The following is a 9,954-nucleotide window of genomic DNA, read 5'->3' as shown; positions in this document are numbered from 1 at the left end:
CTGCTTCACTAATCTTCTATGCATCATTGAATCAGTAGCCATAAGGAAGAAATTGTTTAAAAGTCTGCGCTTATACACCACTTTGAACCTTTGGTCAACTGTCTTGTTGTGCAGCGTGAGATGCTTTTTCAGCACGAGCCAGGATGTGTATCCTTGTGAGGCAGTATGATAGCCATAAGATGTTGGGCCACTAGAACAGAACTCTGTGATGTAATCATCAGTCCCTATTTTGTCCGTCAGCTCCCCCAAATGATCCCCAGAGGAGGCAACCAGTCACTGTCCCTAACAAAAATTAATCTGTTTTGTCTGAGTTTGTCCATCAGGTCATATGGCTCCAGTCAGGTGTGAGCAGTTGTAAAGGTGCCTATACACATGTTAATGTCACGTGTCTGACGAACATCCCCTTTGGGGGCATGACTCTTGACAATCACAACGTCTCCTGAGATTAATGTGAAGTATTTCAGAGTCCAGTTTTATCAAAATGATACTGGTGAATTCTTCAGGGACTTTCACGAGGATGGTTTGTGCTAAATCTACTCTCATACAGAATCTCCCCCATAAACTATTGAGTAATAGCTTGTTTATAGACCTCCGAGTGGGTTTGTGACTGACCTTTTCGGGTTCGAGATGCATTCTCACTTTTTCATAATATTCACGGATGTAAGATGCTTTGTGGGCATCCGTGATCACATTTGATGGATAGCCGGAAACTTCTTTACATAATCACAAAACACGTATCCATCCTTTGTGGGAAATGCCAAACTTCATTGACCTTGGCCACAACATAGCCCTTCTTGGTTGCTTTTAAAAGCTTGATTCTGAACCAACCTTCTGAGAATGCCGAAAGGTACGTCTGACAAGGGGTGGGTATTATGGTGTTCAAAGTGCCATTTGTGTTTAAAAAATAAACGCAGATTGAATTCTAGCCCATACTTCACCCTGTCCTGTTCATAGAAACAGTCTAAAAAGTAGCTGCTGATTTGCACTTCACTGTGATTTAATGCATGGTCTTTTTCACATACTCAGGCCATTCTAACGACGCATTAGAGTAAGTCTTGTTGTGTTGGACATACATGTTATTATGTGTCAGAGCCAGTGTGTCTCTGTCAAGGTAATGTGTTTTGAAGACAATAATTACAACAGCTCATGAGAGTGGTAAAGTTGAACAGATCAAGTTCGGTACAGTCGATGAACACTTATCTGTACTACATGCACGCTTTGCGTAATAAGATGATGTCGTTCACGTACATGTACAACTTCTTCCTGAAATTAAAGAATTTACCCAAGACCATGCTATACCACCCATCGAACTTTGTCTGGTCTTCTGAATTAGCATGGCAGAGGTTCTAACTTTTCGACAATGCACATTTTTATTATTTTTTCTCTAGTACACATTGGCCACAATTATTTGTTTTTCTATACATTTTTATGAATAAAATTTCTGAAGATTTGTTTTCCCATGCGTGTTTCCTTTTATTTATTTATTTATTATTTTACCATATTTACTTTTAGCACACCAGGGTGACTGGGATCATGAAGTTATCCAGCCATGACTTTCAGTTTCATAGGGATATAAATATGAGGAACACAAAGACCAAATTCCATTTATCATCCATCACAAAACAGAAAGTCAACTCAAGAAAAGAGCTAAAGCATTAAACATTTCCATGTCCACCATTAGGACAATAATTACAGAACTTCAGTCAACAGGAAATGTTACAAGTATGCTTATTGTCTAATGTTTTTATTATTATTATTATTATTATTATTATTATACATATATAAAATATCTAAATGTAAATGACCTATCTTGAGTGCTCTTGTTGAGGGAAAGAGGTTCTCATCCCAGATTTTACAGTACATGGACCCGTCCATTCCTGAACCCTTAGCAGAAAAACAACCCCCAAGCATAATGTTTCCACCTCTGTGCTTGACTGTAGGGATAGTGTGCAGGATTTCTCACCGTCCAAACACAGTGAGTTGAGTTAATGTCAAAGAGATCAATTTTGGTCTCATCTGACCACAGCACTTTCTCCCAAGCCTTCTCTGAATCATATATGGGGAAGTCATGGCCTAGTGGTTAGAGAGTTTGTCTCCTAACCCTAAGGTTGTGGGTTTGAGTCTCTGTGGCCGGCAATACTATGATTTTGGTGTCCTTGAGCAAGGCACCGAACCCCCAACTGCTCCCCGGGTGCCACAGCATAAATGGCTGCCCACTGCTCTGGGTGTGTGTTCACGGTGTGTGTGTGTAAAAAAAAGTGATCTGACATTCAGGTTAGGAGTCAAACTCTCTAACCACTAGGCCACGACTCCCCCACAGAGAACTACAGAACTACAGAAATAAAAATGCGTGTTTGTACGAACATATAAATTATGTGTAACCAAACATGATGAATACTCGTTATTGCTAATTGATTTCTCATAGTGGTAACCACAATTGGTCACTATATAAAAGTGGGGGTGTAAACACTGGCAATTTCTTTCAACATGGAGCAGGATAGACAGCAAGGAATAGAAAGAGCTTGTGGACAAGGGATCCGTCAGAGAGGTGGACCCCAACAGAGAGGTCAGAGAGGTGGGCATGGAGCCTGCCAAAGGGTTGGTCATCAGAGAGAGGGAGGCAGAACTGTTTTCTCTAATGAAGTCCGGGCCATCATCGTTGACCATGTGGTGAACCGAGGCCTTACTATGGCATAGGCTGCCAGATTAGTTGATCCAAATCTAAAAAGATCAACTGTCAGTTCTATCATCCGAACTTTTCACTAAGAAAACTGGTAAGTGTGGAGGATGTATACTATTACATTTAAGTAAATTGCAATGCATGTAAATTCATCAGACATTTTGCAGTATTCGTACAGTATGATCTATTGACAGGATAGTCTGTTCTATGCTTAGAATTGACAGAAAACCCCATAGCGGTGGCCATGGCCGTGTGCTGACCGACCAGCAAGAGTGGGCAGTGGTGGAAATGATGAGGGCCAGGAATGATATACGGCTGTCAGAAATAAAGCAGGCAATTGAGGAGAACAGTGACACCTTTGCCAATGTGACATCCATCAGCCTACCAACAATTGGCCGCCTTTTAAAGAGGCACAAGGTATCAATGAAACAAATTTACCTGGTGCCTTTTGAGAGAAATAATGACCGGGTGAAACAACTAAGGGCTGAGTATGTCCAGGTACAGCACTATATATTGTATTACTGTTGTATTTGATGCATCACTTACGTCATATGTATATTGGAACAACACTGTAAAAAGAACTAACCAAAATATATATTTTTAGAGGGTTATGGTGCTTGATGCTGATATGAACCATCACAAGTACATTTTTGTTGATGAAGCTGGCTTTAACCTGGCCAAAACTCGTCGCCGTGGACGGAACATCATCAGCCAACGGGCCACTGTCCAAGTGGGACAATGTCAGGTTCCACCACGCAGAGGTAGCTCAAACATGGTTTCAGGCCCATCCCCGATTCATGACCCTCTACCTGCCTCCATACTCTCCCTTCCTCAACCCTATTGAGGAATTTATTTCAGCATTGAGGTGGAAGGTCTATGATCGCCAACCCCTTGAGCGTGCTACCCTCCTTCAGGCCATGGATGATGCATGTGATGACATCAGTGTAGACCAATGTCAAGCATGGATTCGCCACGCCAAAAGGTTTTTTCCAAGGTGCTTGAACAATGATAACATTCATTGTGATGTGGATGAGAATCTAAGGCCAAATGCTCAAGACAGGCTTGATCCAAATTAATGTAATGTGTGCACTAAATGTTATGTTTTCTTCTCATTTAGTTAAATTTCATTATAGAAAGTATACCTATGTTACAATTATATCTGAAAAATAAAAACTAATTTGCCCAAATTATTGTAGAGGATGTCTTCATTGATCCTTCACTTGATTACACATAGGATGGATATTTTGGAAATTATAGATTATGTAAATGTTGGGTAATGTATTAAATATATTATATAAAAGTGTATTGCCTAATGTGAAAACTGTGTAATCTGTCTTTTATAGTACTGTAGCATATTAATTTCAGCACTTCTAAGGCCGATTTGAAACCAGTATCTTGCATTGTTTGCTGTTGGATGAACTGAATGTTAAAAGTACTAAACTGAAAGAAGATCGTACTGTTGTGTTTCAGTGATCAAACCAAATGTTCTCATTACATATTACAATAATCTTGTGTTTGAAACAATGATTATATGGAATGAAAACATGTGCAACTGAATTAAAGCATGAGATCAGGTTTTGAAAGAATGACTAGCTGTGTTACAAGTGTGATCAGTTTGGATTTTTGTACTAAGAGTTTTGAAAATGTACACCTTATTTGTGAAAATAGTACCAAAGCGAATAAAAAAAACTGTAATACATGATGCCAATGTATTTTCCGATGAGTCCACTGTGTTAGTAATCATAACTTTACCTGCGTGATGGAAAGGGTTGCCAAGTGTTCACAACAAAACCCGTCCAATTGCTACTCAAAACTAGCCCTAACTAACCGCATTTTAAGTGGGGTTGCATTTCGGGGAGTTAAAATACACATTATTGGAGTTGCTTCAATCTGCAATTTGGACATGAAAAACAGCCTGCGGCACCAGTGAAAAAGAAGCCCAATTCCACGGGAAAACTGTGGACTTTGCAACACTGTGATGGATAGTAATGTCAACAACAGACTAGAGTGTTGTCAGGGGGCTAATTTGGCACGGTCTTCCTGCTGCACTTATAGTAGTAGGGCTTTCCTCTGTGTATACATATCCTTACAAGTACAATTTTAGCTGGATTATTTGTGTCCCCTTCAAAAATTGCTCTTGAGAAATTTTATGTTAAATGTCCCCCCCCCCCCCAAATGTTAGACTAAATTGTAGAGAACATATATGTTGCATTTAGTACTGCTGTAGAATGTTATTCTTATTTTATATTATATATTATACGTTTCTAGAAGAGAAAATAAGTCCAGTTCACCCCGTTCAACAATAACTTTGCTTCTTGAGCATCAATAAATTATTTTCTTTTTATTTTATGTCCTTATAATATTGTGGAAAACTAATGTAAAATTTCGGTAGATGTCATTTTTCTCCAGAAGATTGGTCTTAAAGCCATGCAGAGTTCAGCTCCATCCCTTAAACACACCTGAACAAGCTCATCAATGTCTTCAGGATTATAGTAACTCCCAAGCAGGTGAGTTTAAGCTAAACAAGGCTACGATTCTCTCCAGGAACTGAAGTCGAGACCACTGCTCCAGAGGAACCTTTGTGTTACATACCTTAAAGTATTTCAAAGTATTTTAAGTATTTTACTTTTTAAAGCATTTATTTTGTAATCTTTAGCAAATTAAATTTTAAAAGTAAATTTTCCAACCCTGTTTATATTACCACAGAGAGCTGATAAATAAAAAAAGCCTTCACAATTATGTCTAAATGTTAAGAATTATGTAGAAAATGCAGGATCTGCTGCTGCTCTCATGAATCTTCTGCTGTGTGTTCATGTCCTTCTCTAAATCTTCTCATCCTCAATTTCTGATCTTCCTTTTTCTCTCCTAAAAGCATCATATCATCATCATTTTCACACTCTTAATATTGGCATGTCATATCCATAATGATGATGATAAATGTCTCTCACCTGATGTGTGTCTCATGTAGATGTGAAAAGCTTCTAACAGACCGAACAGAAACATCAGCTGAAGACACCAGACCAGAACAAACACCAGAGACACTGAACACACTGAACAACAACAATTAGACACAAAACAAAACCATCCTTCATGTTTCCAGGGGCCCGTTTCACTAAGGAGGTTCAACCAACTCTGAGTTTAAACTTAAACTCTGAGTTGACTTACCCTGAGATGGGAAACTCTGAGTTTTCCATTACAGAACAGCTGAAATTAGTTGGTTTAATCAACTCTGCATTGACTGACTCTGAGTTAAGCTCGTGCACCACAACTATAAAAAGCCATTATCAATGGAGCGCTGATATTACGATTCACCATGGCAACAGCTCCCGCCAAAAAGCCGTCTGCACTTCATACTCAATACAAATGTAATTCTTCTCAGTGTTATAATATAATATAATATAATATAATATAATATAATATAATATAATATAATATAATATAATATAATATAATATAATATAATATAATATAATATAATATAATATAATAAATACGGCAGTGGCTATTTACACTAAGTGGAATTAACATAATTTCTTAGCGATAGATCCTATTTACAGTAGGCTAAGTGCAAGTAGCTCTAGATGCTATTTACAGAAAAAATGTACAGTGAAAATCGTCAAATATTCTATTTACCATGTAAAAGTAGCAGTTCTTTGCAACAGGCTAAGTGTAAATAGTAATTAGATGCTAGTTATACTTTATACTGGCAGATACATTTGCATTTCAATATTGTTATACATTAACAGGATGCAATAATAACAGATTGTAAATTATTATATTTATTACAATTATAAATAGTTGCATCATTATTAAACACTCGTTAGGCACTTTACTTCCACTTTTAGAACATTTTGTTCATTTTTATTGAAAATAAATTCTAATGTGACATGTGATGGGAAAAGTGAGAAGAACGAGTTTGGCAAAAGCCGGACTCTAACCCAATCAATTGCGTTACAAGCTAGTCTTCCATGCCCAAAACATTAATGCCTACACCATTGAAGCCGTTATTCGCATGTGTCGTATTTAACCTTATGTGTCGAGGGAGGGCGGAGCTACAGTAGATTTGCACTTGGACACTCCGTATAATCTTGTATTCCATTTGCATTAAGATTATTGTTATTACCACACTGGCATATAATTTTACTTAAGTAAAATGCACTTAATTTAGATCCCCCCAGGAAACAAGAATAAGTATCTTCTTATAAGAATATAATTTTCTTATATAGAAAATCAATCTTTATTTTATTATTATTTTATATATATATTTGTACTTGGGGAAAAAACACTTTGTAAGAAGAGCATTTTTCCAGCTTGCATCAATGAAGTGTTTAAAAAGGGGGAGGAGACCAAAAGAAAGTCTGGGTTTACCGAAGAAAACCTGCTCCTGACCAGTTCATAGGGTAAGTTACCATGGTAACTGACTCAGAGTATAAGTTAGCTCTCTTTCAGAAATGGGCTTGACTTACCCTGCTTTCTCAGGTTTGACAAACCTCCCATTCTGAAACAGAAAACCTAGAGTTTCCCTCATTTCAGGGTTAACATACTCAGAGTTTTCTCTTAACCCCCTTTGTGAAACGGGCCCCAGGAGTCTGTTTGTTAAACTCGTACCACATTCTGATGTCTGTGTGCTGCTGGTCACAGTTTGTTCTGAAATAAAACATCAGCACAAATTGAGCTGCTTTCTTTCTGAAACACATGCAATAACATTTCACTGCTGAGATCAAGCTGAAACAAACTAGTTATGATTTTCAAGAATTAAGAGCCCAATTAAGAGACTTGCATTATTAGTTGCTCTGGTTTCTATATGTACAGTATCTGGAGATTCATGTATTAAAATCTCACCAGGACAGGGTTTGAGTCTAATGGTCTTCTGTGCGTGACTGACGTGGTTCTTCACGCTGCAGCTGATGTCTCCATCAGTTTCCTCATCCAGATCAATTCTGCTGTTTCCATCCATCAGTGGATCTCCATTCAGAGTCCAGCTGTAGAGGAGCTGATCTCCCTCAGAGGAGCAGAACACCCTCATCACCCCACTGGAGGAGCAGATGATTGACACTTCCACTGAGCCAATAGGAGCTGGAGGGAGGGACACATCACAGTCACATGACAAACACAGAATCTTGTTCTTCCACACTACCCATACTATTACTGGAGTATGTAGTGTGTTTACTGTGTGCTACAGGAATTCATTGTAAAGATTATAATGAGTCTGATGAGAGAGATTATGTACCTTCAACAATCACTTGAAGATCTCCTTGAAATGTCTGTCTGATCTGTGAGCTGTAAATATTTAATCGGTAATTCCCTGAATCTGCTCTGATCATGTGGTTTATTATCAGCATCCCACGAATGATGGTCACTTCGGGTCTGTTATTATAAAGATCACATTCAGTCTCCTTCATAATGCCATGCTGAAATCTACAAAATGGATCATCTTTTGTTTCGTCTATTCTCTTTATTATTTTCATTATATAATCAGTAGCACCCAGCATCATCGGCAGATTCAGTTTGTGTCCCAGAGCTGCGTAACAGGGATCAGACTGATCAAACCAGCAGAACCGATCCAGACCTGAAGAACAAAACACACACCCACACACACACACACACACACACACACACACACACACACACACACACACACACACACACACACACACAGAGAGAGAGAGAGAGAGAGAGAGAGAGAGAGACATGTGCATAAATATCACTCTCATCATGAACATGTTCCTGATAATGATTCAAACCAAAAACCACACAAAATGGTGCAGAAGTTCCTTCCTTCCTTCATCTCAATGACTCTTCCATCTTTGCTTATGAACATTAAGGTCTGAACACAATCACCTGAGCTCTGGAGCTGCAGAAACATTTCCTTAAATACAATGAAATATTAGCTTTTTATGTTGCTTCAAGCACAAGTGCAAAGATACAGATATACACTGGTGGTAGAAAATTGAGAACATGGAGGAAAGGGGGAAGAGCAAAGTTGCTTTGGAGAGGTAAAACTCAAGTCACCTTTATTTATATAGCGCTTTAAACAAAATACATTGCGTCAAAGCAACTGAACAACATTCATTAGGAAAACAGTGTCAATAATGCAAAAATGATAGTTAAAGGCAGTTCATCATTGAATTCAGTGATGTCATCTCTGTTCAGTTAAATAGTGTCTGTGCATTTATTTGCAATCAAGTCAACGATATCGCTGTAGATGAAGTGACCCCAACCAAGCAAGCCAGAGGCGACAGTGGCAAGGAACCGAAACTCCATCGGTGACAGAATGGAGAAAAAAACCTTGGGAGAAACCAGGCTCAGTTGGGGGGCCAGTTCTCCTCTGACCAGACGAAACCAGTAGTTCAATTCCAGGCTGCAGCAAAGTCAGATTGTGCAGAAGAATCATCTGTTTCCTGTGGTCTTGTCCTGGTGCTCCTCTGAGACAAGGTCTTTACAGGGGATCTGTATCTGGGGCTCTAGTTGTCCTGGTCTCCGCTGTCTTTCAGGGATGTAGAGGTCCTTTCTAGGTGCTGATCCAGCATCTGGTCTGGATACGTACTGGATCCGGGTGACTGCAGTGACCCTCTGATCTGGACACAGACTGGATCTGGTGGCTACGTTGACCTCGGAATAAGAGAGAAACAGACTAATATTAGCGTAGATGCCATTCTTCTAATGATGTAGCAAGTACATAGGGTGTTATGGGAAGTGTTCCCGGTTCCGGTTTACCTAATTAATGCAGCCTAAAAATCCTTTAACGGATATGGATATTAAAAGCATATTAGTATGTTATGTGTAAGCCAGGTTAAAGAGATGGGTCTTTAATCTAGATTTAAAATGCAAGAGTGTGTCTGCCTCCCGAACAATGTTAGGTAGGTTATTCCAGAGTTTGGGCGCCAAATAGGAAAAGGATCTGCCGCCTGCAGTTGATTTTGATATTCTAGGTATTATCAAATTGCCTGAGTTTTGAGAACGTAGCGGATGTAGAGGATTATAATGTAAAAGGAGCTCATTCAAATACTGAGGTGCTAAACCATTCAGGGCTTTATAAGTAATAAGCAATATTTTAAAATCTATACGATGTTTGATAGGGAGCCAGTGCAGTGTTGACAGGACCGGGCTAATATGGTCATACTTCCTGGTTCTAGTAAGAACTCTTGCTGCTGCATTTTGGACTAGCTGTAGTTTGTTTACTAAGCGTGCAGAACAACCACCCAATAAAGCATTACAATAATCTAACCTTGAGGTCATAAATGCATGGATTAACATTTCTGCATTTGACATTG

The 9,954-nt window shown here is 38.8% G+C and overlaps 1 protein-coding gene and 1 long non-coding RNA gene across 2 annotated transcripts in view; both read right to left on the bottom strand.

Annotated features, from left to right (window-relative positions):
* Positions 1 to 9,954, bottom strand: part of LOC132109356 (uncharacterized) — a 271,659-nt gene that overhangs the window by 191,762 nt on the left and 69,943 nt on the right. The window lies entirely within an intron of this gene.
* On the bottom strand, positions 5,181 to 7,319 carry LOC132109377 (uncharacterized). Its single transcript, XR_009424491.1, has 3 exons — positions 7,289 to 7,319; positions 5,629 to 5,730; positions 5,181 to 5,545 (listed from the first exon to the last, which is right to left on the bottom strand). It is a non-coding gene; the product is annotated as an uncharacterized LOC132109377 (long non-coding RNA).

Source organism: Carassius carassius, chromosome 29 (genome assembly GCF_963082965.1).
Source record: "Carassius carassius chromosome 29, fCarCar2.1, whole genome shotgun sequence".
In the NCBI taxonomy this organism is placed as follows: domain Eukaryota; kingdom Metazoa; phylum Chordata; class Actinopteri; order Cypriniformes; family Cyprinidae; genus Carassius; species Carassius carassius.
Note: the sequence above shows the minus strand (reverse complement) of the source record. Positions and strands in the feature narration are given on the sequence as shown.